General features: G+C 52.7%; 1 pseudogene; it reads right to left on the bottom strand.

Annotated features, from left to right (window-relative positions):
• Nucleotides 1-232: 232 nt before the first annotated feature.
• The window catches only part of LOC104627016, a 4,337-nt pseudogene continuing 129 nt past the window's right edge, over nucleotides 233-4,440 (bottom strand).

Below are 4,440 nucleotides of genomic sequence, written 5' to 3'. Positions count from 1 at the left end.
TTTGTGCTGCTGGTTAAAGTTTGTTACAACCTGATGAAATCCCTTTCCCCCTGCCCTGTGGCACTCTGTGGAACTGTGTCTGACCTGAGATAACATCCCCAAGGACAAGAAAAAAACCTAAACAGGCTCTAAAATCTACTGGAAACAAAAAACCAGGGCAGCCAGGAGCAGGAGAAACCCCACCACAGTCAGGAGAGAAGGGCAGGGGCTGGAGGAGCTAGCAGGGACTCGCCTTCTCGTGGGCTTCAGGGTCCAGTTCCACTGGGCGTAGGTGGCCTGGCGTGCTCCTTCCCAGCGCCCAGGGTCCCCCAGCTCGTGCTGGTGGGGGGTACAGGGGCCAAAGTGGTGAGGGCCACTCAGGGGTGTCTGCCGAGCAGCCCCAGCATGCTGGGCTTGGTGCCAATGAAGGCGGCGAGCTTGTCCAGATAGACCAGGCAGTCGGTTTTGAGGGCTTCGTCAAAGGACAGACTGAACCTTAATGAACTGCAGAAGAAAAAGACTTGGGAGAAGGATTGGTGTCAGCGGGGCTGAGAGGAACTGGAGGTCAGAGCCTCTGCATCTGAACGCAGCTGGGTTCCTCTTAGGAAAGGACTGAGAGTACGTGCAGTGGGAACCAGGGGCTTTCCAGGCGCGAATCCTGCCCATGACACAGCACGTGTAAAGTGGTGCTGGCTCTGGTACACACCTTTCTCACGAGCATCAGTTGGTCCTTCACTTCATCACCCACAAGTTGTATCTGGACACCTTCTCATTGCTTTTGTGGACCTTTTCTAAAAGTTTGTCAAACCAATTTTCATTTTCCGTTTTCTTGGTGTTTTTTTTAAAAAAAGTAGTTTCTATTTCTTAGACTAGATATTAGGAAAATTTTCTTTACTGAGAATGGTCAAACACTGGAACAGGCTGCCCAGAGAGGTGGTGGAGTCACCATCACTGGAAGTGTTCAAAAAACGTGTGGACATGGCACTTCGGGACATGGTTTAGTGGGCTTCGTGTGGGTTGATGGTTGGACTTGATGATCTTAGAGGACTTTTCCAACCTTAATGATTCTGTGATTCCCTTTGCTCTCTGCAGAAGAGTCAAGTGCAGCATGAGAAAGCCAGCACCCTTTAGTTTCCCTCACATTCATTTCCACTAAGTATTGCAAAAATGTGTGATGAATTGAAGAATTTCTTCCAGTTCACGTTTCCTGCAGAATTCACCACTTTCCATCCCACCTTCAGCTGTTTAGCCTTGTATTATACAGAAATTGTTCTGTGCAATTCTGTATTTCACCGCTCTATATCTTTTCTACTATAACAATCTAGATGAAACATGGATTAATATATTGCCTAGTTTCCTGGCTTTCTCTCATTCATTTGCTATTAATTCTCAGCCTGTGATTTGACCTTTTGCCTGCCCATGAACTATGTGCCGATGTGCTGAGACACCTATTCACAGTGATTCAGATGCCCGTGCTGAGAGGTGAGACAATTTGTACCTACACCTCGGGTTGGCTTTTTCCCCCCGCTGCTGAATTGCTTTGCATTTATGACCATTCATTTCTCTGCCATTTTGTCTCTCAGTCTCTGGGGACCCTGGCACACTTCCCCAACTCCCAAGTAAACTTCAGTCTCGACTACCCTGAATTAATTTCTTCCTGTCATCAACAGGCAAAATATCAGCATCAAATCAAAGGTTACGTTGGCTCAGCACAAGTGAATGCACGGGGGTGGCTGGACCTGGGCATCCCTCCCTTGCCTCAGCTATATGTGCAGGGAGCAGCCGCAGAGTGTGAGCTGTGTTGCTGACCCCCAAACTCCAGGGGCTTTTCAATCCGCCAAAAAACCTTTGAGGCTCCAGGCACTGGTTTACCTTCGCACTTGGTTTTTCTTCTTCTCGTTTACTTCCTTCTCCACGACAGACTGAGGAGGCAACTGACACAAGCCTAGAAAAGAGCAGAGCGTCCTGCAGAGTTTAACTCCTGGGGGGACTTGGGAACTCATTCAGCAACGCAAAATGTGGGTAGCTCTTCCCCGGGAGGGCAGGAAAGCCTCATCGCTGGATCTAGCTCAGCAATGGCAACTCATCCCTGCAGCAATGCCACTCTGCCCCACAGCCTGACTGACTTGCAGACATCTTCTGCCTTCTTCATCTGTTCACTCAATAACTCTTTAAACCACCTCTTTTCAGAGCTGATCCATGCTTTAAGCCTCCCTCCTCCTCTTTTCCCAGGGAGTCTCATGAGGAAAACTGCTCTGGTCCTTCTCGGTCTTTTCCAGCATGCTCCATCTCGCACCACCTAAGGGGGCTACAGCTCATCTTCTCCTGCTGGGCTACAGACTCCCCACTCGAGATCACCCCAGTCTGGGTGCTGTTTGCTGCATTGGTTGCTGGAGATCTCCCGCCTGCCTGCAGCACGAGCCCTGTGACACTGCATGGGATGGGAGCCACCAAGAAGTACCTCTTCTCTGGTTGAAGGCCATAGTTTTCATGCCTGAACCACTGGCTCACGCTGTAGTTAATTAAACCTTCCATGAGAGCGGTTGGAGGAGCTGTTTCTGATCAAGCTCATAAGGTGAGTGTTGACAACCATGTCCCGTGGGTATGCGTGGTCAAACACACGGCTGAGCACCCAGGTGCCTCAGCCGGTGCAGTCACCTGGGAGAGAGCGGAGAATCAACAATTCGGGTGATCAACTTGCTGCTTTGCCTTTTCAAAGTAACCCCAGAGGGGCACAGCGCAGAGCGCTACACAACGAAAAAGCAGCAGCAGCACCTTTAAGACCTCCTGGCAGCTGGAGATGGAGGTGAAACAGGAAAGAAGAGAACCACCAGCTTGCTTTCAGGGTAGGTTTTTGACCAAGAAATACGGGTTCAGGAATACTGTTTGGACACCTTGCAGGGCGATCCCAGCTCGCTCTCCCTATGGTGATGGCAAACTGAGCTATTGCCCACAGCATCGCCTTCCCTGCACCCGTGGGGTGGCTGGGCACCTTCATGGCTATGTAGCTGGCTTCCACTAAGATCTCCACTCCCAAATTACCCATGTCGACCATGAGGACATGCTTCCCCTGACGCACGTCAGGATGCTTCTATTGCCGGCTGTGAAAGTACTGGCCTTGAAACCCCTTGATGCCTTGGGGAAAAAGAAACAAAGCTTTTAATTACCTGAGCATTTGTGGTTTTTGTCGGGAGAACTGGCGTAGAAACAATCCAGACGGCAAGTGCAAGGAAGTACAATCGGTGGCCTTCCATCCCACGCACACGGACTTGTGCTTCCTCTCCCAAATGGGGTCTCACATGCCTGCACGGCAGTGAGCAAGGACACATGTGCTGGGTGGGACTTGGAAGACAGTTATGTGCAAGAGTTGTGCTGGTGCAGTCTCAGGAGTCAGACTTCATGAGATGGGGATGCAAAGGTTCGGCAAAGCCAGTAAACCTCTTCTCCTGTCCTACAAGCAGCTTCAGAAGCACTTGACAACATGGATAAGGCAACCCTCTCTATGCTGACAGCTGGGGAGATTCATCACAGCAGTGGTGAATACAACCCTGTCAAAGATGATGGAGCTTCACTGAGAGGACCTTGTCCCATCTTGCATACTGTGTGGACACTTTCTCCAAGGCTAAACCATCCTACCTTGGAAGTTTGCTCTGAAGTGACCAGTCCCTGCAAAGACAAAGCTGCTGCAGCATGAGGATGTATTGCTGCTCATGCCAGGAGGTTTGAAAAGCAGAAGCAAGAGAAGGAAGGAAGCCTTTTCCCTGAGGAACCACTGACGCTTCTCCCCCCAGCCCCTGGAAGCAGGTAACCACAGGCAGCCGTGTACCGTACCAGGAAAACGGTGCAGGGGAAGGACGGCTCAGTTGCCACTTGCCAACCACAACGGCACGAAAGGTGTGAGACATCTGCTTCCCGTCCACCTCCGTGACCGCGTCCCGCTGGCCCGTGGTGGCAGTCACGGCATTTCCTGACACTGACGACGGTGGTCTGAAACATGGAAGCCAAGCGGCGTCACCACCGGCACCTGGCGGGAGCGGGGCAGTGCCATGGCACCCATCGCTCACCCCAAACTGGATGTACTTCCGGAGGCTGAAGTGCTCGGTGTAGTGCCGGAGGTAGTCTAGGAGCTGGGCGTTGGGCAGGAACACTGGGAAGTCCTCGGGGTGGGGAAATCAGAGAACGCCGACATCTCCTTCGAGGTGTTGCTGATGACTGACGGGTAGAGGCCGGCCAGCCTCGACGTGCTCCTGCCATGGCACCCCGGGACGCATCAGCCCTGTGCCCCGGGGTGGGGACCGTCCCCCCAGCCCCCTTCCCCTGGTCTCGGGGAGTGCGGCTGGGAGAGGGCAGCACCCAGAAAGCTCTCGCACCCTTCCCCACCCACTGGAGCTCAGCTCAACCCACTCCCAGCCTGCAAAGCCGCCGCTCCTGCAGGAAGGGGGGACAGGCGCCGCCGGCCCA

Source organism: Phaethon lepturus, unplaced genomic scaffold (genome assembly GCF_000687285.1).
Source record: "Phaethon lepturus isolate BGI_N335 unplaced genomic scaffold, ASM68728v1 scaffold53680, whole genome shotgun sequence".
In the NCBI taxonomy this organism is placed as follows: domain Eukaryota; kingdom Metazoa; phylum Chordata; class Aves; order Phaethontiformes; family Phaethontidae; genus Phaethon; species Phaethon lepturus.
The sequence above is the reverse complement of the archived record's forward strand: the minus strand, read 5'-3'. Positions and strand labels throughout refer to the sequence as shown.